Source organism: Trifolium pratense, linkage group LG4 (assembly GCF_020283565.1).
Source record: "Trifolium pratense cultivar HEN17-A07 linkage group LG4, ARS_RC_1.1, whole genome shotgun sequence".
Taxonomy (NCBI): domain Eukaryota; kingdom Viridiplantae; phylum Streptophyta; class Magnoliopsida; order Fabales; family Fabaceae; genus Trifolium; species Trifolium pratense.
In genome coordinates, this window is record NC_060062.1 from 30,651,141 (window position 1) to 30,676,676 (window position 25,536).

At 32.5% G+C, this 25,536-nt stretch overlaps 1 long non-coding RNA gene and 1 pseudogene across 35 annotated transcripts; both read right to left on the reverse strand.

The window, feature by feature from the left end:
* Nucleotides 1-1,736: 1,736 nt before the first annotated feature.
* Nucleotides 1,737-6,880, reverse strand: LOC123920837. Of its 35 annotated transcripts, none has more exons than XR_006813811.1 (13): nt 6,724-6,879; nt 6,597-6,631; nt 5,243-5,305; nt 4,895-5,008; nt 4,694-4,754; nt 4,423-4,607; nt 4,137-4,174; nt 3,660-3,743; nt 3,480-3,564; nt 2,813-2,916; nt 2,318-2,387; nt 2,097-2,211; nt 1,737-1,996 (listed from the first exon to the last, which is right to left on the reverse strand). It is a non-coding gene; the product is annotated as an uncharacterized LOC123920837 (long non-coding RNA). The 35 variants fall into 35 exon arrangements; XR_006813809.1 differs by having other exon boundaries at nt 5,243-5,533; XR_006813805.1 differs by having other exon boundaries at nt 5,243-5,538.
* A 15,032-nt stretch (nt 6,881-21,912) lies between these two features.
* On the reverse strand, nt 21,913-25,014 carry LOC123923509 (annotated as a pseudogene).
* Between the last annotated feature and the right edge of the window lie 522 nt (nt 25,015-25,536).

Below are 25,536 nucleotides of genomic sequence, written 5' to 3' on the forward strand. Positions count from 1 at the left end.
GAGTAATTTATTAATTGTGTTTGCTTCTGAAACCATTTATCTGGTACAATGGTTTCAGAGAGTTGTAATCTGAAACCATTTTGCTGGTAGAATGGTTGCACATAGTTGTACTCTGAAACTATTTTACTGGTAGAATGGTTTCAGTGAGTAATTTATTAATTGTGTTTGCTTCTGAAACCATTTTGCTGGTAGAATGGTTTCAGTAAGTTGATTCTTAGTTATTTGCTTCTGAAACCATTTAGCTGGTAGAATGGTTTCAGAGATTTGTACTCTGAAACCATTTTCCTGGTAGAATGGTTTCAGTGAGTTGATGTAAGGTAGTGAAAAATGAGATTAAGGTAGTGAAAAATTTGGTTTTTTTTTCTGTGTCCAAATCAAACGAACCAAGTCTCTATTTGTAGAGAAAAAAAAATTATGAATTTTGGTATAAAAATAAAAAATAAAAAATTAATTTACAACGAAATAATTGAGTTCAAAGTATTAAATGGAAAAAAATCACGCCCAGCCAATCAGACAGCGACACGTGTCCTGCTTTTAAAAAGTAGATTCTTCTCTCCAGGGTGTAATCCAGTGTGGTGCACGCGCTGGAATCTGATGGATTCGGATGATCTGGGCTGTCTGATTGATCAGACAGTCTTGATGAGATCAGTGCTTGGCTGTCAGATGGAAATCAACGGCCTGTAACCATGGTCCTGCGGTACGCGCGCGACACTGGATCCGCGTCCATTGATGTTAATTTGGTTAATTAATTAAAAAGAATGAGTATTTTGGTCCAACTGAAAAGGTGCACCTTGCTAACTTAGACCCAACTGGTCTAAGTTAGCAGCCCCTATATATATATATATATAGGCTTAATTAGTCTATTGGTCCCTTAAAGACATTTTAGGTTTCACAATGGTCTCTTAAAGAAAAAAAGGCTCGGATTGGTCCCTTAAAGAAAAAAAGGCCCGGATTGGTCCCTTAAAGACATATATGTTTGCTATATTGATCCTTTCCGTTAAATTTTAACTCCAAATATAACAAAAAATTCCAATGGTTAAAATTTTAAAAATTAATAAGGTTTTTGGTAGACCACTTACACTTAATGGCATCCACAATCCAGTCAACTAAAACTAACGTTTTTTGTAAAAAATTGACGGAAAGGACCAATTGAGAAACAGATGTGTCTTTAAGGGACCAATCCGGACCTTTTTTTCTTTAAGGGACCATTGTGAAACCTAAAATGTCTTTAAGGGACCAAAAGACTAATTAAGCCCATATATATATATACACTAAAAAAAAAAGAAGCAAGCGACGACAGCTGGAAAAAAGCATTAGCGTCGGTTTAAACCGTCGCTAATTGACTTATGCGGCGGTTGGACAAGTGACGCAACAAGCAGCGTCGCTAGGGTATACAGCGGCAGTTCGCGTAAACCGTTGGAATAACCGCCGCAAAGACGATAGCGTCGGTTGTATTGATTTTTGCTGCGATTCCCAACCGTCGCTGTTTGTAATTATTTTTAAAGTTTTTTGAGCTTTTAGCGTCGGTTTGAACCGCCGCAATTTAAATTTTTTTTTAAAAAACAAAAACTTTTTTTTTTCCTGTTTCCCACAAAAGAAATTACGTGCTTTTTTGTTTCCACAATTTTTTTTTGGAACATTTTCCACAATTTTTTTTAAATGGTGTATTTAACACTCTTGATTCCCATTAATATCAATATAACAAAATCTAAACACACATTATTTTACTAAATATATCATATCAAGTAATTGATTCTCACAATTCATGTAGAAAACGATACTCACAAGTTTACATCAAAGTTGCTTTGAGTTAACACACTAAAGCAATATAGAAAATCAACTATACAGATCATCTAATTTCACACTTGAATTACTGTTGGTATACCTTGAGATCCAATTCTATAAAAAAACAGCCCCAATTCCAAAGCAAGCTTTAACGCTTGCAACCGTGCGTACGTGCACATCGTCGTCATGTAAACCACCTTCACAATTTGGCCTTCAATTAAATAAAGTAGAAACAACCATCAAGGATAATCATAGAAACTCGACTATAATCATAAAGCTCAAAAATTAAATTACAACTTTTGAAACCTCACCATGATAAACAATAAGGATAGGCAACTTCCACTACATTAGCACCATGTGCCTTTGCCTGAACCATGTCAAGAGAATAAGTTCTACATTATATTGGTGAACTCCAAGCCTCCCACCCTTCAAGCAGATAAAGAAACAGAAATTGGTAAAATGAGTTCAATATGCTCAATGACACGAAGATATTTGAACCTAGTAAATGTTTATTTAAATCTCAGGTTCTTACGTAATAATACTAAAATTGAAGAAATGAAAAACAGCCTTTATCGAATGTCGAAATTGAAAACAGATGTCTACTGCATAGTTCAAAACAGATCATTAACATTGCAGTCCATGGATCAATACTAAGAAAAAACTAGACGACTAAAAGAAAAAACTAACATTGACACAATAAGAAAAATAACCACTAAGAGAACAAACATGAAACTGACTTATAACCAAAACAATAAGAAAAATAAAATGTGTAACATTGAGAGCTAGGCTGAGCACGTACTTATAACCATAACATATAAATGAGTAGTATAACAAAAATGAAACAGGCCATGGGAAATAAATTTCAAATTTAATGTCAAAATTATATAAGATATTACTTGCTAAACCTTTCAAGATACAGTTAGAAGCCCCTTTTCCAGTACCACTATTGCTAGGCGATGGCAAATGTAACATTTGTATTGAAATAATTAGCGTCACATAATCTAAAGAATCTACAGTTAACACATACCTCGTTCATTACTGAATGCATCCGATTAACAAATTTAGTTTAAGAATTCAGAATTTCCTGCATAATTGCTCCAAACGCATCCAACTTCATCCTCCATGCATCTACTACACAGGTTGCAGATGAGATGCATAGTCATTATATAATTATACATACATAAATCCTGGAATTAACAGCATCAAATCAAGAACAAAACGATCTCAAGAACAAACTAACACCTAAAAACCAAACTGAACAGAAAATAAATCCAACTACCAAGAACCATATAGCAATTAAAGAATACTCAGGCACCACAATCCCACTTTTTTCCTGACAAATTCATAAGAGCCTAAAACTGAAGCTTAAATCAAAAGACCACAAAATCACCATAATCTATTAACTCCCTGTGACAATAAAACGAATACTCCACATGAGCTTTATACATAAACTAATATCTATATTTCTTGATAGCCAATCATCAATTCCTTCGGAAACCAGCCAACCACTGAAAAACTAATGCTTCAAAACATGCAAATTCAAGTCCTCTAGTACATGTTTTATGCAGCAGAAATTAAGGACAACAATCACTAAAAACATGCAATAAAAAGAATAAAAACTACAAGAATCTACAACAAAATGATAATAATTATAGCAAACAGCAACATGAAGTTTACAAAATTTGTCATCCTACCAATTACCACATTCAGCAATGACCCTCAATTAGGCATTAGTGTAGGCAGCAGAGCAAGGAATTGCAGTCCTGTCTTGGAGAGAACCTAAGGAAAAACCAAAAGATTTATGATAGTTTTCATTATGAAAAAACATATAAAAAAACTCGAGTGGTCAAGCACAAGGTTCACTGAAACCATACCAAAAGAATATGTGTTGGCCACGTAAACAAAGATCGAGCAGACATAACATGACAGTCCAAATTTGCGTTTTACTACATATATTCCTGACATGAAAATTAAGTACCACCAAAGATTAATTATGACATTTCTACTTCCTTAATAACAAATGTAATAATTAATGGGAACTCTTGTAAATAAAAATGAGATTCTATTAAGAATGCAGCGGCGGTTCATAACCGCCGGAGTACATCTGGAAAGCGGTGGCGGCTTCCCAACTGCCGGTTTAATGGGAAGGCGGCGGCGGTTACTAATCACACGCCTCAGTATGTGTGCCGCTATATTCTATTTTCCTTGTAGTGGTTATTCATATGTTAAGAAACGAGCAAAACTATTACAAGCAAGGAAGCATCCAAGTTATAATTATGTTTCTAATACCTACGTCTACCATCAGTAACAATTTCTAAATGAAATTTATCATGAAGATTTGAATTGTTTACCTCATTGTTTATCAATTCACTCCTTGGTCTAGGCATTTCTGCAAAACAAACAATAAAAACAATAAGCATGAGAATATATTTAAATGTTCTATAGATAGACACTAATTGATGATGGTGTTTAAGCAAACTAGCAATGTCAGTTAAAACCCTTCATAAGCAAACTAGCAAATGAATATGCATAAGTAACCTAGCAATAACATATTTCATAAGAAATAGCATGTCAGATCAAAAACTTCACAAGACTAATTGAAATTTCAAAACTAATTGCATGACCATAACACGCAACTTCCAGTTGTTCGTCCAAAGTATTTAGAGAGCAAAATGCCTCTTGATTATCATCCACTTTCATAGTATCAAGTTTATCTTCCTGGTTCTGTGAGCAGCTTTTAGATGGTAAATCACATTGTAGAGCAGAAAGTTCAGTCGGAACAGAATTATCAGCAAGGTTAAGCTCCTCCAGGCTGCTGTTATCTGCTAAAAGAGAACAATATAACTATAGGAATTACAATAGTAGTAATTTTTAAAAACCAACAACCACATATGATTTTTAAGTATACCTGCAAGAGCCTCAATTATGTGAAGAATAACTCATAACTCATAACTCGTAAGATATCTGAACTGAAGGAGAGAAAGAAAAACTTGCTTGCGTTAACCACTTATAATGAAGTTCTTATTTTTTAGCTTATTCTAAAGAGTATTGGCCAGGACAAGAGGACTCACAAGAAAAAAAAAATTAACGAATTCAATTATATATTTACCTTGGAAGTAAGTTCATCTAATGCAATATAAGCATCCGTCTCCAATTCAGTTGTGCGTGCAACTATAAATGGCTTCTGAAGCTACCTCCATGGCGTAGAACTCAAATGGTGGTTCTACATTGCATAATTTATACCATTCAGATACATGTGTTTAGGGATAATATAGGTGTTTAGGGATAATATGAAAACAATAATTATCACTTAAATATTTGTTTCTATTCATAATTTATACATGTACAGATACTTCAAGTATTCATAGTTCAAGCAATTCAGGCCATGCATTCTAATACCTCACAGATTAAAAAAAAATTGCATTCTCATTTTCTCCTAAGAAAAGAAACTACATACCTCTTACATCAATCGTCCAATATGTCATGGACTTTTTCTTTGGCTTGTTTGATGGATTGTTGACTGCAAATTGAGATTCATCGTTGTTTTCAGGTTCATTACTTGTAGGTGATATAGGTTGGTTAGTAGCTGGTGTAGGCCCATCAGTTGATGGAGGAGCTGTAATGACTTGGTTGTAATGACTACTCAAATTATAGATCCAACTTATCATTGAGTGGACAATTTAATTTCTTCCCACAGAAATATTAGCCTAAACTCAGATGCATTTTTCTCAATTTTGCCCTTGAGTTCCTTAACTTCAAAATAAAATCAGTATAGTTCATATCAAATTAGGTAGATACTCCTATTTGTTATGTTATTCAGGTAGTTATTCACATAGTTATGGTTTCCTTAACATAGTTAACATGCACTAAAGATGCCAATGAAATGTTAAGCAATGATGGAGCATGCCCTGTTTGTGATCAAGTCCTTTCAAAGAGGTAAGGATTATTATATTGGAATCTGTTGATTACTATATCCGGACAAAAAAAAAAGAACTAGTGATTTTGTTATTCGCATGACTAAATCCTAATTGACCTTAGTTTGACATGATATAAATATCCCTCACACACCAACACACACTGTTAGGGGGGATAGAGAAGGGTCTCGAAAGTATCTATACCACTTATTTCAATTGATTCAATATTAACGAATCTATATGTACAGCCATCCCTTCCTAATTACTAAGAGTATGTATTTTCCAATGTTAGGAAAAGGGGAATGAAATATATGTACAGCCATCCCTTGCTTAGTTTAAAGTGATGTTTGCAATTGCTTCTTGTTTAGCCCAATCATAGATGAATTCAATGATGAATAATAGCACCAGGCCATATATTAATGTAATTACAAAGTGATAACTATATCAGAAAAAATATCAGTTTAAGAGATCTACTATTAGACTAAAACCATATATTAAAACCCTTTTAAACATGTCCCAAATAGTCTCGCAACTGTTTATGCCAAATGCTTATAGAAAATTTCAAAAATAAACAACAATCCACAAACATAACAAATCAAACTAATAAATTGGTATGTAACCAAATCCAGATTCTGAGTGATAGAGTTTGGGAAGGTTTTGAAAGGTTTAATTTTTCATTTGAGGCTTTAATTCAAAGATATGAAATCCAAGAGAATTAACAAAATATCAAAACCCTGATAATTAAACTGTAAAAGAATCCAAGAAATTAAACCAATAAACTCAAAAACCCTAAAATCAAACTGTGAAGAATCCAAGAAATTAACAAATTATCATCATTCAAAATCAGTATAATCAAGTTAACAACAAATTAACAAGAGAGTAATCGGAGATGATAACCTGGTCCGTTCTGATAGATCGAAAGAGGAGAGTACCTAAAAAAAAAGAGGAGATCGAGAAAGATTCAGCGAGAGAGAGAGAGAGAGAGAGAGAGAGAGAGAGGAAGAGAGAGCGGTGAAACTGAAACCTGTTGAAGAACAGCTACGGTGGCGACGAGAGGCACAACAACTGTGGATTAGAAGATTCGGAACTACGACGTCTTTGAACTATGGAGAAAGAGTGCTTCTTCTGAGAGTTTAACGTAAAGAGTGAAAAAAACATAAATAAGGGAAAGTGATAATAGATAATTGAGAGAAAAGAACAGTTGTTCGTCAAAAACAAAAACAAAAAAAAACAAAAAACGCAAACAGCGGCGAACCGCCGGTAATACCATGATAACAGCGGCTATTTGACCGTCGCTTTAGAAAGAGTGGCGGTTTGAACGGCCGGTAATACACTGATGACTGCGGCAGTTTGAAACAGCTGGTAAAGGTGGAAGCGGCAGCAGTTTGCCTAGAACCGTTGCTATTTGATAGTCGCTGTTCTCCTTTTTTCTTGTAGTGATATATATATATATATATATATATATATATATATATATATTTGAATCTAAATTATCATCATAATTTTCATATTCATGATTTAGATATTTCTTGTACTGATACAATCTACTATATAAGAAAAGAAGATACTAATGAAATTCCCAATTTGCCCATTTTTCATTTTTTGACACATAATCAATTCAGGGTTATTTTTTGTCTTTATCAAAAAAAGTTTGTAGAAAAATGCTAAAAACAATTCTCAATAGGATTCGAACCCTTAACATTTTAGTTACACTTCTTATTACATTTACCACTAAGCCATATGAATTAATTTGTTATATTATTGGAACCAACATATAATCAATATGAGTTAAATGACCAATTGTAACCAAAAAACTCCACTTTATTTGTTATTTCTTCCACGATTTTTTTCTTTTTATCTAAAAATCCAATGGGTTATTTTTTGTTTTTATCAAATTAAATTACATCACCTTATTTTTATTTATTTTTTAATATAAATTATCTACTATATAAGAAAAGAAGATACTAATGAAATTCTCAATTTGCCCATTTTTTATTTTTTGACACATAATCATCTACTATATAAGAAAAGAAGATACTAATGAAATTCTCAATTTGCCCATTTTTTATTTTTTGACACATAATCAATTCAGAGTTATTTTTTGTCTTTATCAAAAAAAGTTTGTAGAAAAATGCTAAAAGCATTTCTCAATAGGATTCGAACCCTTAACATTTTAGGTACACTTCTTATTACATTTACCACTAAGCCATATGAATTAATTTGTTATATTTTTGGAACCAACATATAATCAATATGAGTTAAATGACCAATTGTAACCAAAAAACTCCACTTTATTTGTTATTTCATCCACGATTTTTTTCTTTTTATCTAAAAATCCAATGGGTTATTTTTTGTCTTTATCAAATTAAATTACAGCACCTTATTTTTATTTATTTTTTAATCTAAATTACCTCTTCTCCCACATTTTTTTTCTTTTAATCTACAAATCCATTTTTTTAATTACGTAAAAAAATAAAATATTAATGCTATATTTGTCTACACATTTTTTTTAATCTTACTTAAAACAAAAATAGTTGTCCTTTTATTTTATGTTTCCGTATTTTTATTTTCTGAAAAGTTTTATATGAAAAATTTTCATCAATAAGGCAGGAATACTAATTACCCAAAAAGAATAAAATATTAATGTTATATTTGTCTACACATATTTTTTTGAATTTTTTTTAATATCAACTTCTTTTATGGACTTCAAGCCAATATTCAATTAAGTTAATTTTTAATTCAACTAAATATATTTAAGAACAAAACTTATAAACAGTTCCATATAAACTGTTTTTTTTTTTTGTACAACCATAGAAATGGTTTTTACTGTGACCAATTGAAACACGACACATGGATTAATTTATTCCATATCACTAATTTCAATTTTAATAAAATTCACGTTGTCAATTCGAATTTCGTCGAGCAAGTGGAAGAGAAGAGTAAAGCGATGGAGATCACCACTACTCTTTCCTTCAATTCATCTGTTCCTTTTTCACATTCCCAACTTATGGTTTAACAACATATATATATATATATATATATATATATATATATATATATATATATATATATCTTCATCAATGGGAGGACTCAAACGATTTCAGTTTGTTGGCCTTTCATCAAAGTCTCTCCATGGTTGGGGGTTATTGGCATGTTTATACTGTTGTTGTTGTTGATTTCACTTTCAATGATACAATCAATGTTGATAACAACGGTGGAAATTAAAAACCCAGTTTCACTTTTAGATTTTTAGATAATGGTGAACTGACGGAGTTTAATAAATTATTAATGACGAATAAATTAATTCAGGTGTCGCGTTTTAATTGGTGAACAGTATCAACAGTACCTATGGAACTGTTTCTAAGTTTTGTCCTATATTTAATTAATTTAATATGAGAATATTGTGAGAGAAAAATGGAACCATTTCTAAGTTTTGTCCTATATTTAATTAATTTAATATCAGAATATGGTGGGAGAAAAATTGAAAAACTTCTGAAAAAATGTTGAGACTAAAACAATAAGAATTCTCAGTCATCTCGAGGGGATTGGTCTCTGCAGGGTTGTGCGGATGATATTTTTGGTTTAAATAAAAAGAATTAAATACAAAGTTAAAAAATAAATGACATTTTTTTAGAAGTTTTTTTTTTTGAAGATATTTTGTTGTTGATATAAGGACTAATTAATTTTTTGAGAAATAAATTACCTTTTATTTTACCGGAACAAAAAATCCACTTGTCATCAATACATTGGTCATTATTTTGGAATAGATTGACCAATACATTATGCATAATTTATATTTAGTCTCACGGAACTTGTGTTTTACTAATATATTATGTTGTCTATTTTTTTTTAAATAATTTATAGGTCATATTCATATTAATATGGGAACATAATTTTTTTGGTTATATCTACGGGCCTTATAAGATTTTCTGTTCTTTAATAATTTATGTAGCACATATATTTATACTCATATATTAATACCAGAACTTTTTTTGTTTTTAATTTCTACAAGATTTTTATTTTTAATCATAATTTAACAAAATTGTTTAATTTTTTATAATTTTACGGGTTATAGTAGATCATATATTAATACAGGAATCTAATTATTTTGTTGATTTTTACGAGACCTATGTTTTTTATTAATATATTAATAAAGTTGTCAATTCTTTCATAATTGTTACACGACATATATTTATACTCATATATTAACACAAGAATCTAATCTTTTGTGTGATTTATGTAGGGCTATATGCCTTTACTCTTATTAATAAAGTTTCCAGTTTTTTACTATTTTTTGTGAGATCTATATTTATACTCATATTTTAATACAATGACCTAATGTTTTGTGTAATTTTTGTGGGACCTATGTTTTTTACTCATATTAATAAGCTTGCATGTTCTTTTATAATATATGCGGAACCTATATTTATACTCATATATTAACATGAAAACTTATTTTTTATGTTGTCTATTTTTTTTTACAATTTTACGGGTTATACTCATATTTACAAGACATAAGTTTTTGGTTATTTTTACAAGACGATGTTTTTACTAATATATTAATAAGGTAGCCTATTTTTTTTCATGAATTCTCCATTATCTATATTTATATATTTATTTTGAACAAAATTTATATTATACTAATACGGATATATGAGGTTTTTTGTGATGGTTTTACCATTGTTCTTTTTCTATTTTTTTTTTACCAAATATTATATCCTTTTTGATTTTTTTTTAATCTTTTGAATTACTTTCCAGTAAATTATCATTTCATGTTACCAAGTGAGGAGCGGCAACTCCGCGACTCCCGTGCGGACGCACGGGTGTCCAGCTAGTAAATTGTTTAAAGATTAAATTAATCGACCAAACAATTAATCTCAATAAAAAAAAAAGCAAACAATTAATAGGTTTAAATTGTGAAACACTTATCAGTGTTCTGGTATAGACACACGTCGACGTCAGTGTCCGGCACCAATACACTGACACAACATGGACACATATAATTACATTATACTGTATATTATTTTAAAAATTATTTAGTGTCGACATGTTCGTGTCGTGTTTGATGTAACGACCCAATTTTCATATTATTATTTTTATGTGTTAAAATATTTTATTTAACGTGGAATTTTAATTAAGTTAATAACTAGAGTTATTTATCGAGTACTTTAGTTATTAAGCGAGTAGAGAGAGAGTTAACGTGTTATTGGGCCAAGCCAATTGGGCTTGAGGCCCAATGGGCCTTGTGTGTGTGAGGGGCGCCCATATGGCCTAGGGGAAGGGAGAAACATTTCATTTTTCTCATGTTCTTATGTTCTTGAGAGAAGAGAAGAGAGAGCTTGAAGAGCTAGGGCAAGGGGAGAGCTAAGGATTCGAGAGCTTCGTCGTGTTTTCTTCGAATCCAGGTAAGAGAGTAGATTTCATATTCGTGGGTGACCCGAGGAAGGGGAGAATGTCGATTTCTCCTCACCCGAACTTCCTCCACCCCATTTTCGTTTTAGTTGTGAATGGATTTTCTTAATGGAAATCGATTCTAAGGTTCATAACATGTTTAACATGCTCTTATCATGATGTATGAACGAATTTATTGGATAAAAACGATGTTTATGAAAGATTAAACTCAAGAACTTTGTGTTCTTGAGTGTTTTGAGTAAAAGTGATAAATCCTTACTTTTTCGTAGTAAAAATGGTAGATCGGTGAAATGAACCGTCCTTTTGTGTTTAGATATGCTTGTTATGCTTGAATATGAACTTATTTGGGGTTTATAACATGAAAAATGGGATTTTTGGGCGTTTTTGTGTAGAAAACGCATGTTTTTCCGCCTCAGGCACCATAATTTCCGCCTGAAACGGCAGATCAGTGAGCAGCCAACCTTTCAGAAGTTTTTCCGCCTCAGGCGTAAATATTTCCGCCTCAGGCGTAAACTTCCGCCTCAAACGTAAAAATTTCCGCCCCAGGCGGAAATACTGCAGATTGCACCAGTTTTTCATCTGCGATCTTCCTTTGCATGTAGTTTCGAATCAGTGTCTTATTCTTACATGATTGTTGATGATTGTTGATGATTGTTAATGCTTGTTGATGCTTGTTGATGCTTATAATGATTGTTAATCATGTATGAAGTATAAATGAAGTATATTAAGGTGTTAATCAACTTAATAAAGAAGGATATTAGAATTATATTATTCTAATAAAGACGTATATTAAGGTATAGTGTTATCTTAATAAAGAAGTAATGTTGGATAGTGTTCCACATTAGTAAAGGAAGAGTTTAATGCTAATTAAAATGATTGTGAGTGAATTCATGAAAAACATATACATGCATTCATGAATATATGTGATATTGGATATTCCAATAAAGAAGGATATCGGATTATATTTATCCGATAAAGAAGGATATTAGAGGTGAGATACTCTAATAAAGAAGATGGTACCACATGCATTAGAGGTGTCTAGAGGACATAGCATGAATGTGAAGCATTAGATTGCATTAGGGATTATGTGTGCATTTTATGATAAATAATGTTTGACACGTACTTGGTAAATGTTGATTGTTAATCCGTATGTGAGGAGCAGAGTCCGTCATGACTATAAAATGAACAACGCAGGGTCCGTCATGACCATAATCTGAACCGTGTATTTGTGGTGTTAGATTACATTAGGAACTTTATGTGTATTCCTATTTGTAATTGAGTTATGTGTATTTGTTGATGTTTTGGTATTGTCCGAGACGACGTGAAACTATATGATTGGTGTATATTTGTGGATGATTGATTAGGTGATAAATGAAGTATATGCATGATATATGAATATGCATGAATGATGGTGATGTATATGTATAATGTATGATTATGCATGTTTTTATGAAGAAGTGTTTAAGTACCCTTTACTTACACTTGTATATTTTGAGTATGTTATCTAACTCTCTTTTATGTGTTATGTGCTGGACCGTTGGGGGTCCAGATTTTACAGGATTTTGTGGTATTCGATGTCGAGTCGTCGATGAAGCTCCGCTCTGATTGTGACACGGGAAAAGGGGTTTTATATGTATATAGAGTCTCCTTATCTAGGTTGTTTTGTATAGCTAATAAATACATTAGTTGATTTAACATTTGTATAAACACTGTTTTTACTAATTAATTACATTAGTATTATTTTGTTAGAGGAGTGTAATACTCGAACCGATATTCAATAAATTAAATGTGATTTTCCGTTGCGTATTTTGAAAAAGATTTTACTAAAGGTAGAAATATATAAATAATGGGTTTGGGTGTTACAATTGGTATCAGAGCCCCGTTGTCTTCGGACTGTGTGGGTTATGTGTCGATCAGAGCAGGTCTGTGCAGTCAGACCAAGTGAGTATTGTGTGTCAGTCGTGTTTGTCTAACGATTTTGTGTTGTTTGTTTTGTGAAATCATTCATGTTGTTTATTTAGGAACTATGAGTGGTGTGAATTGGATTAATCGATCCATTCTTTTGTTGAGTAGTGGTGTGAGTGCTATACTTCTATGTTTATAATAGTTGTATATGCTTAGAGTTTAACCTTTTTGTAGTTTAAACTTGATTGATTGATGCTTATTTGCTAATTGTTGATGATCCGGCATGATGTAAAACTGCATGTGACGATCCGGCATGATATAAAACTGCATGTGGTAATGATTTGAAATAATTTTAAAAACTAATATTATTTCTTGAAGATTTTGATGAAAATATAGAGTTATTTTCTTTTGGGTGAGTGAAAATTAATTTTCAAAATGGTGAGAAGAGTAGGATATTAATGTGTCCTAGTATGTGTTTGTTATATGTTTTGTTTATAACATGTGTTAGATGATTACTAGGAACTTGAATTGTCATGCGTTTTATGAGTAAAAACATGAAGATCTCATAATCCTATGTTGTAATTGTGATGCATGATTCTAATTTGTACTTTCAAGTTTATAATGATGTTATATGCTTGATGTTTTGGATTTTGTGGATTAGTGAGTCGAGAAAACGATAGTTTAGTGAGCGTAAGTTCAAAACCGTAGCAGAGCACCCAGATTTTTGGATGTGCTCGCTAGGCGAAGAATGAACCTCGCTAAATCTCGCTAAGTCTTGCTAAATCCTGTGAATGTTTTTGACTTGTCTCGCCGGGAACTCGCTAGCTTTTGCTAAGCGAGGGAGCCAGACAAGAATTTTATTTTGTTGATGTCGTGTCCTAAGTTGATTGAATGTGAGTATGAATTATTGCTATGCAATGTTCATTTTTCTTATGTTGTTTTGATTTCCTAACTTTGAGAAGTGAGGGAAGTATAGGTTGCTTGAATGCTTGCATGAATTTGTGTTAGTGTTTGGGTATCGTGGGTTAGGTTTTGTCCCTTGTATGCGACATGCGTGTAAACGATGTCGATACTAGTTTCTTCTTAGGAAGAATATGTTTAGAGACAATAGAACCGTTAGGTGTGAGCACCGGAAGTTCTAGTGGAAGAGTACGAGTGAGTTTGAGATAAGTGGGGGAGAAGGTTATATCCCTCCGAGATGTTTCGATCGTGAGAAGATGAGTAGAGATGTTCTTGAAGCGGAATATTCAGGAATTGGCGACGTTGTTCGAAGTGGAATGAATGGGCGCAACAAGTTGTGAGAAACTATTAGAAGAGGAATTGTCGGACCAAGTGTTTCGCCGTGAGGCGTTAGTGAGATTGGTTAAGTGAGATGAAGAGTATTCAGAACGGTTGGAGATCGTGTGTTGCACTAAAAGTATGGAGGCGTGTTTTGTGGACCAAAGTTGAAGTACCTGTTTGATCGAAAGGAGTCGAATGTGAGGAAGAGGAAGTGATTATGATTCTTGAGAGGTGATGATTTTGAAGTAAGTTGTCATCCAAGTGGATCGGATGTTGTAGCGGATTCTTGAGTAAGAAGTTTTACGTGAGTCGTGCATATGGTAGTAGGTTGAATTGGTTGAACAATTTGGAGTTCTAAATCTAGTGTGTGAAGTAATTTTCATAAGAGATGTGAAGATTAGTGAACCGTTGGTGTTCATTAATCGATGAAGGGAAGTAGGCTTTAAGGTAGACGAGAATGGAATTGAGAAATATCATAATAGGATTGGTATGTTTGTTGAATCGTTGGAAGTAAGGATTGTATGAGTAGTCGAGTTTATTCGAAGATGGAAGTAGGATAACGATTCGAAAGATTTTGTGAGAGGCTTGTCGAAGAAAGGGTAATTGGGTTTGGATAATAACCGGACAATTGGTGTCACATGTTGAATGAGAACGAAGAGTCTTGGAGGTTGAGATGAAGCTAAATGAGAGGTATCATTTTTGAATGATGAAGAATAAGAAAGTTAGCCGTTGGAGAACGTGTTGAGAATGAGTAATAGGAGGTCATGTTGGAAGTGACTTGTGTTAGGTGAGAGTTTGCGAAAAGGATTACCGCACATGTGAGTAGATGTTGTGTTTGAGCACATATAGTAAGGAGTTGAAGGTGACGCCTAAGGTAAGTGTCAGAGAGCATTTGGTAGTGCCCAAAAGATAAGAGTGAGTAAGTATTTGCTAAGGAATTTGGATTCATGGAATGGAAGAGTCGGTAGAGACTAGTTTTGTTAGATGCATCGTGGATGTTGATGTGGTATGGTCACAATCGGTGACAATGAAGTAAAGGATTTTAAATTGTTTCATCATGGATGATGGGACGGTAGTGATTTGGTGAATAAGAATTCGATGAGTGAATAAACGGAAAAGAGTATACTTGTTGCAATGCAAGATGATGAGGAACATCGATAGATGGATTATGGGCGAATTGAAGATGTCGTTTGGAATCAACGAGATAGAGGTTATGATTGTTCGGAGAACCAATTTTAGGCGGTAGCCTAATTTTGAAGTGGCGAATTGCTAAGGGATTAAGGAGAAGTGGTATTGGAAAATGTTTGCGTTAAGGAATGCAAATATTGGTTGAGAGATTACTTGGGAACAAAGTAGTCGAATTGAATTCGACTCAATGTGAGAAAAGGAATTTGACGGTTAGAGACGATAGTTTTTAGCATGTGTCGAGGAAGTTTGAGAATGTTGGTCATCAAGTGATTGTTGGAATTGAATTATCGAGTGATATGTTGGAATAAGATTCGAATATGAATAAGTGGTGTACCACGATTAAGTGATCCATGAGGGAATCAGAGACTTATAGGATTTGTGGAGTTATGGAGTTGTGGAAGTATTTTTTTCGGAGTGTGTTCAATTGGTTGTTTTAGGGTAACGTTGTGAGGTCGTAGAATGTGAGTCTGTGGATGTTTCGTGCGGAGTGGACGTTTTAGCGGTTTGATATGACTGTTTTGTGCCGATATCATGATTGTTGAATATTTATCGACAAATTGAGGAACTGGCCGTCCTTGATCTCTTGTTGATAAATAGACAAAAATTGTGTTGGATGGGATAAATTAATTTTGTCAAACTTGGTAATGTGCAGTGTTTTGAACGTTTCATTGGAGGGTCGGATACAGGAGTTATCCGGAGTTGTTTTAGTAGCGTAATTTTCGAGGGCGAAAATCCTTTAAGTAGGGGAGAGTTGTAACGACCCAATTTTCATATTATTATTTTTATGTGTTAAAATATTTTATTTAACGTGGAATTTTAATTAAGTTAATAACTAGAGTTATTTATCGAGTACTTTAGTTATTAAGCGAGTAGAGAGAGAGTTAACGTGTTATTGGGCCAAGCCAATTGGGCTTGAGGCCCAATGGGCCTTGTGTGTGTGAGGGGCGCCCATATGGCCTAGGGGAAGGGAGAAACATTTCATTTTTCTCATGTTCTTATGTTCTTGAGAGAAGAGAAGAGAGAGCTTGAAGAGCTAGGGCAAGGGGAGAGCTAAGGATTCGAGAGCTTCGTCGTGTTTTCTTCGAATCCAGGTAAGAGAGTAGATTTCATATTCGTGGGTGACCCGAGGAAGGGGAGAATGTCGATTTCTCCTCACCCGAACTTCCTCCACCCCATTTTCGTTTTAGTTGTGAATGGATTTTCTTAATGGAAATCGATTCTAAGGTTCATAACATGTTTAACATGCTCTTATCATGATGTATGAACGAATTTATTGGATAAAAACGATGTTTATGAAAGATTAAACTCAAGAACTTTGTGTTCTTGAGTGTTTTGAGTAAAAGTGATAAATCCTTACTTTTTCGTAGTAAAAATGGTAGATCGGTGAAATGAACCGTACTTTTGTGTTTAGATATGCTTGTTATGCTTGAATATGAACTTATTTGGGGTTTATAACATGAAAAATGGGATTTTTGGGCGTTTTTGTGTAGAAAACGCATGTTTTTCCGCCTCAGGCACCATAATTTCCGCCTGAAACGGCAGATCAGTGAGCAGCCAACCTTTCAGAAGTTTTTCCGCCTCAGGCGTAAATATTTCCGCCTCAGGCGTAAACTTCCGCCTCAAACGTAAAAATTTCCGCCCCAGGCGGAAATACTGCAGATTGCACCAGTTTTTCATCTGCGATCTTCCTTTGCATGTAGTTTCGAATCAGTGTCTTATTCTTACATGATTGTTGATGATTGTTGATGATTGTTAATGCTTGTTGATGCTTGTTGATGCTTATAATGATTGTTAATCATGTATGAAGTATAAATGAAGTATATTAAGGTGTTAATCAACTTAATAAAGAAGGATATTAGAATTATATTATTCTAATATAGACGTATATTAAGGTATAGTGTTATCTTAATAAAGAAGTAATGTTGGATAGTGTTCCACATTAGTAAAGGAAGAGCTTAATGCTAATTAAAATGATTGTGAGTGAATTCATGAAAAACATATACATGCATTCATGAATATATGTGATATTGGATATTCCAATAAAGAAGGATATCAGATTATATTTATCCGATAAAGAAGGATATTAGAGGTGAGATACTCTAATAAAGAAGATGGTACCACATGCATTAGAGGTGTCTAGAGGACATAGCATGAATGTGAAGCATTAGATTGCATTAGGGATTATGTGTGCATTTTATGATAAATAATGTTTGACACGTACTTGGTAAATGTTGATTGTTAATCCGTATGTGAGGAGCAGAGTCCGTCATGACTATAAAATGAACAACGCAGGGTCCGTCATGACCATAATCTGAACCGTGTATTTGTGGTGTTAGATTACATTAGGAACTTTATGTGTATTCCTATTTGTAATTGAGTTATGTGTATTTGTTGATGTTTTGGTATTGTCCGAGACGACGTGAAACTATATGATTGGTGTATATTTGTGGATGATTGATTAGGTGATAAATGAAGTATATGCATGATATATGAATATGCATGAATGATGGTGATGTATATGTATAATGTATGATTATGCATGTTTTTATGAAGAAGTGTTTAAGTACCCTTTACTTACACTTGTATATTTTGAGTATGTTATCTAACTCTCTTTTATGTGTTATGTGCTGGACCGTTGGGGGTCCAGATTTTACAGGATTTTGTGGTATTCGATGTCGAGTCGTCGATGAAGCTCCGCTCTGATTGTGACACGGGAAAAGGGGTTTTATATGTATATAGAGTCTCCTTATCTAGGTTGTTTTGTATAGCTAATAAATACATTAGTTGATTTAACATTTGTATAAACACTGTTTTTACTAATTAATTACATTAGTATTATTTTGTTAGAGGAGTGTAATACTCGAACCGATATTCAATAAATTAAATGTGATTTTCCGTTGCGTATTTTGAAAAAGATTTTACTAAAGGTAGAAATATATAAATAATGGGTTTGGGTGTTACATTTGAAATCATTATTCATTGGTTAAACAGCAATAAACTGGAAATATAGTAAAAATATATTGACAAATACTTACTTGTTAATTCAGTTGAAACTTAAATGCACTTAATCTATATCCATCGGTGTATTACGCAACCCTATTATATTTTGTTAACCTTCTAATTCTTAGAGAAAGAAGTATAATAATGCAAAGTTCAGTTAATAAGTAAAATTTGATCAAAATTTATTCTTTTTAAAAACTAAATTCGAATTTTCTTAAATAATTATTCTTTAAAAAAACTCATTAATTAATCATTGGGTTGTTCATCAATTGTTGTAATATGCAATTAGATTACATTATTGATATATATTGAATTCACAAATTAGGTTTATAAATTACATTTAGAGTTTTATGCTTTGATAATAACTAGTCTCACACCCGTGCGATGCACAGGTATTATGTGGTATTTTATGTTATAATGTTGAAAAATTATTCATATAAATTGTAACAATAAGTGTTGTGAAAATGAAAATAATAATAATAATAATAATAATAATAATAATAATAATAATAATAATAATAATAATAATAATAAAGTGATGTACTTATCACTTCCTCCAACCAATATATTTTCAACCTTATATGTTGATCCTTCGTCAACCAATTTTTTTATCTTTGAAACCAAACTATTTCCCAAAGTAGCAAGAATCTTATCACATTGAATGATCAAAGTAAAAAAAAAAAGGGAAAAAGTCAATAAAAAAAACATCAATAGAGATTTTGTGAAAATGTGAGAAGTATATCAAGATAGTACATCACCTTTTCATCAACAAACAACATATTCATAGACGTAACCTCAGTTTGATTTGTATTTGTCTGTTACATTCTACACATTAACAATTCGAACTTTCAACTTTAGATTTGCTTTTCCAGCTACTATAACAGACACGTGAGGGTAGATAGGAGCTATAGTTTGAAAGAGTAATTTGTTTTAACTAAAAACTAAACTCAATAGAAATGTAATTAAGTCAATAATGTATACACTCTTCGTATTTTTTTGTGTGACTAAATTATAAACTCTTTGTTGTTTCTATGAAAACGGTTGACATTTAAATGGGATAAATGTTGAAAGAGAATCCAAATATGTTCATCTTCATTGTCACTAAGGAATGTTATAGTAATATAGAAAAGTGTAACATCTTGGGACATCAATTTTTGGATAATTGGAGAGGTATAATTCAATAATAATGTAGAAAACTGTAACATCTTGTGACATCAATTTTTGGATAATTGGAGAAGCATAATTCTTTATTATTTATTATGAGATTGATATAATATAAAAAAAAATAGAGATGAAAATGATATAATATAAGGAAGTGATGTGGCATTATTGTGTGATTTAATTGGATGTAAGTGGATGATGTGGATTAGGGTTAATATGGATAGTAGGAGAACTATCTAGGAATTATATATATAGATAGGCTTCTAATCCAATTGGATTACTATTATGAGTTTTATGCTTTGATTAAATAATGTTGTACTATGCAATTAGATTACATTATTTATATATATCTTGATTCAAATAATAAATATTCAACTTCGTATTGCCAATTAAATACAAAAAATTAATGTAAACATTTTCTCAAAGTTCCTTATAATATATACGGTTGAAGTACGTATAAAAAAAATATACAAAGAATCAACGAATCATAATCCAATGCTACATCTTTCTCTACAATTCTGTTTTCTTTCCCTAATTAATCCTCTCTATAATCAGCAGAGTATCAAGTCTCGAAGCTCCCTGTGAGAGTAAAATAAATTCTACACATGAGTAACTTATTATATAGTAAAAAACAATAAACTAATCAAAATAAGATTCCTAAACTTAACAATAATAACTCTGTAGTGAACTAATGAAATCAAAATTAGAACAAAAATTAAACAATTGAGGAAACCCTAAACCCGTAGAAGTAGAACCGTTGAAAACAAACAGTCTATGGCGGAAAAAACACTCATCATCATTCAATTAAATGGTAATTGAACTAAAATAGTGATAAACATTGAGAAAGCATCGGAAAATTGAGGATTAATTAGGATCGATTAACTGAAAGATCAAGATTAGCGAGTTTTTGAGAGAGAAAAAACCTGATGGATGATGTTTGATCTCAGAATTGAGAGAGGAACACACGAAACGAATATAATAAATAATTATTATTTTATTTTGTGAGAGAGTGTTTGTTGAAACTATGAATAATAATAAATAAATAAATAAATAAAGAGAAGTGAACAAGAAGATTGATAAGGTGGGAATCTCCAAGAATGCCAACTCAAATTGATAAGGACAATTGTGGAGTCTTCTGCATGAAGTTCCTTGAAGAATGGCAAGGTGACCATTACACCCAAATGGAGTCTTTCAAAAATTGGAGCCAACTCGGAAAGCGAGACAAAATTGCAAGGGTGATGGACTTAAGAATTGGGATATTGTCCACGATTTTAACCGACTCCAGCAATTCAATAAGACAAAAAGTGGAAAAGAATGCAACTTCTTACTGTGAAGAACTGACTCAAAAGCTAGGATGATGTCTGAATTTCTGAATTTGAATTTCTGGATTATGTATAACTAATGTAGTTGTTTAAAGGTTGTTGGAGGCTGCAATTTGAATTTCTGGATTATGTATAACTAAGTGCACTTTGTTACAACTCTTGATAGTTGCTTGCTTAACAGAATTTACTATTATTTTTTGCCACTTATAATTAGTATTTTCGCTCTTTTTGATATATTCTGAACCTCTTATATCTTCTCTCTTTTCTGTCATTAAAATATATAACTCTTCGCTATGAAACCATTTTTCTAGTTAAATGGTTTCATAGCGTTATACACTGAAACCATTATTACAGTTAAATGGTTTCATAGCATTATACATAATTTTAGTATTTATTTTAGCTACAACCATTATTACAGTTAAATGGTTTCATAGCTAGTTTAATGTTTAAAAGCTAGTCATGCTAGTCATGGGTATATCTGTTTCAAGAAAAACGTATTACTTTAATGAAACCATTTTTCTAGTTAAATGGTTTCATAGCGTTATACACTGAAACCATTATTACAGTTAAATGGTTTCATAGCATTATACATAATTTTAGTATTTATTTTAGCTACAACCATTATTACAGTTAAATGGTTTCATAGCTAGTTTAATGTTTAAAAGCTAGTCATGCTAGTCATGGGTATATCTGTTTCAAGAAAAACGTATTACTTTAATGAAACCATTTTGTCTAGTTAAATGGTTTCATATCGTTATACACTGAAACCATTAACATCATATTCATATTCGGCCAATTAAAAAAATAACACTAGAACATATTATGATACCAATAAAACAAACTTTAACATCTCATTACATCAATTAAAGAGAACTATAAGACTAGTTAATGAAAAGCAACTTAGTACTTTTATCCAATGATATAGTCAACACTATGTCATTGTATTATAGCTACTACTCCCACTACTAAAACCACACCAGAAAACATGAAACACATCTCTGTTGAATTACTATCATCACTTTTATCCATTACATCCTCGAAGCCTTTTTTGACTATTAATTAGATGAATTTCTCCAACCCTTTTTGAACCTAATCATAAGAAAAACAAACAGTCAATATTAGCATTGAAAAGAAACAACCATTCATTATTTTCATTCAAGTAAAACTTACTCATTAGGTGATTCATTAGGCAATATGTCATTATGTTTCCTTTTGTTTGGACAATTCCGTGTGTCATGGCCGGTTGCACCACAATTCGGAAAAAGACAATGGCGAATCTTGGTTGCAGCTTCAACTCCTCCTTTTGGCCTTGATCGTTTTGGTCGACCTTTGCTTTTGGTTCTAACTGGATTTCCAACATCACATTCATCATCATCTGAAACAACTTCAACTACTACTTTTGCCTTTGAACCTTTTGGTCGACCTTTGCTTCTAGTTCTAACTGGAATTCCAACATCACATTCATCATTATTTGGAACAACTTCCAAACCAATTTGATCTTCATGACTTTCGGACATTCCTTTTATCTCTCGGATAAGATCCTCCAACCCTTTAGTAGCAATTTGTTTCCGTTCTTTTGTTTTTAAAGATTCATATTCAAGACATTGAATCAGAGAATGAAACTCAGCAGATGAGACATCATTGTTGTTTACTATGTGACTAGATTTTGGGATCAATGAACTTTCACGTCTCCATCGAAAAGGAAGATACTTTGAAGGTATGTGAAAATAATTTTTCATTAGAAGCACTCGAATAGCATGCCTGCACAATATTCCAGAAAACTCAAATTCCTTACAAGAGCAACGAATTGATTCTTGACCTTCTATCCAAGTTACAAGACGACCTCCATCATCTTTGGTGTGATGCTTCACAATAAAAGAGCCACTGTTTGTTTCAGTTGCAGCGTATTTTGTAGATAACTCAATCACAATTTGAATCAACCCAAAAGCATAAGGTGTGAGTATAGATGCAACATGTTCCTCCATTGGAAAACTTGTTTTAAGTAGATGATTATGATACTTTTGACGCATTCTTGCTTCCTCTCCAACTCGATTCCTAATCTGGACAGCAACACCAACCTACCAAAAATACAACAATAGTTGAGTAAGATCATAACTTAGTAGGATCATAACTTTAACACCAATTCAGTACTTTTATCCAATGATATAGTCAAATACTGAAACAGAGTACTTGAGTAAGATCATAACTTGCATAAAAAAAAAAAGTTAAGTTCATACCCTAGTAATAAAATCAGTCAAACTTGTTTTGGCATCCAAGAAGTGTTTTATATATGAATTTATCGATTCCGAACGTCCAGTTGTTGTCATCCCAGCAAAAAAAAGTCCTTCAAATAAGCTAGAGCCCAACGTTGGCGAAGAGAATACAACAATTTAATATGTATATCGTTACTTAGACCAAATTGTGCAACCATGGATTTCCAATATTGTTCAAAACCATCTTCACAATCTAAATGGTACACCTTGAAAAACTCAGATTTAAAGTCATTATATCTTGCACCTAATACAAACGAAAACCAACTTGGCAACTTTGCCAAAATGTGCCATATGCAAAAGGCATGTTTTGTGTTCGGAAATTCATTTGCAATGGCTTCTTTAAGCGAGGGATCTTGATCTGTAAGAATTGTTTGTGGATTCTTTCCTTTGACAAAAGCTAGGAAATTCTGAAAATATTGAAATAAGATATTAACAGTCAAAGTTCAGAATTGAATCACAAATCTAATTACTCTTGTACACTGAAACCATTACTCTTGTAAAATGGTTTCAGTAAGTTATACACTGAAACCATTTGTCTTGTTGAATGGTTTCAGTGTACAATTGTGATAAAAGGTCCAGGCAAACTTCCACTAGTTGAAAGAACAGACTCTAAATCTCGGTCATTCTATGAAACCTACTTAAAAAATTATTAGTTTAATTAAGAAAAGTCAATTTAATGAAACCACATCCCCATGTGGTTTAATGAAAGCCAGAATTGAATAACAAATCTAATTTAAATAGATATTTACCTTTAAAGCCCATGTGAAGGAAGAAATCTTCTCATTTCGTAATAGAACACAACCAAAAAAAACTGAATTCCCATGATTGTCAACTCCAAGCCATATTCCAAGTGGCATATCATAACGATTTATTCGATAAGTAGTATCAAAGACAACGACATCCCCGAAAGATTCATATGCACGGATTGAATCACCAAATGCCCAAATAATGTGTTCCAACTTCTTATTCTCATCTATTGTGTAATCATATTGGAAGGCATCATCTAACTCTTTCAACCCTTTACACAATTTCAAGACATCTAAAGCATCATTTTGTTTGTCAATACCACTTTGGTTTTGAAGGAAATTCCTAATATCTTTATCCATAAATGGTAGACTACCCACATCTATTCCTTTCTCTAATTCAAGCAATCTCATTGTGACATTAATGGAACAACCAGCTTTATACATCATTAGTATACGGTTTTGGTCAACAACCGGGATGTTACGATAAGCAGGGAGAAATTGAACCTCTTTCTCATCTAACAAATCATGGTTGTGGACATTGTTGAAATATATTACCACCCATTTTTCTTCCGATCCAATTGTCTCTTTAGCAACCACCAATCTAGCACTACAACTACACCTTGAAGCTTTCCGTTTCCTTTGACTTTCCAGTTCATTAACTTTGACTGATTTAGTAACCCCGGATCGATGGCAAACGAACTCTCTTTTGTAAACTGTTTGTGGATTTCCCTCCTCAGTAGTGTTTCTATAAACGTGATGACGTCTAATTGAGAAACCATTTCTTTGTGCAAACGAACAGTAAAAATTATAAGCGTCATCATCACTATCAAAAATTTGACCTTGACAAGGAATCCAATCATCAATGTTAATGGCTTGAGGGAAATCAACATTTGTAAGAAGTTCAATTTCATCAATATCAACTTCATCCCGTACTTCAGTCGACATGTCTAATCTTATAGTTTAAATCTGAACATATCAAAGTAATAACATATCAATTCAGAACTCAAAAATCATATGAACTCAAAATCATCACAAAAAAAAACCATAAAACAGATCAAATAAAATGCATCAATTATCTGAAACCATTATATCATCAAAATGGTTTCAGAGTACAACAATCTGAAACCATTCTACCATCACATAATTTCATAAATCAAAATAAACGCACAATTTCATAGTTCATGAAAAAATAAACAGGAGCATAAATCATGCACATATAGCAAACGAAACGCATGTATGATTGTTGCAGAAATCACATAGATGATTGTTCATGAAAAAATAAACAGGAGCATGTATGATTGTTGCAGAAATCACATAGATGGAAACGAAACGCATAAATTTAACTAATCAATATAGCAAACGAAACGCAGTAATGAAGTGTTGAAGATGAAATTGTGATGGTATGCGTTCATGAACTATCTATGTGAATGATGATGTTGAAGATGAAAACAGACGAATATTTGGGATGGTGATGGTGATTGCACGACGATGAACATTGGCGTAGCTTGTTCGGCGATGGTGATTGCACGATGATGAAGATGATGACGGC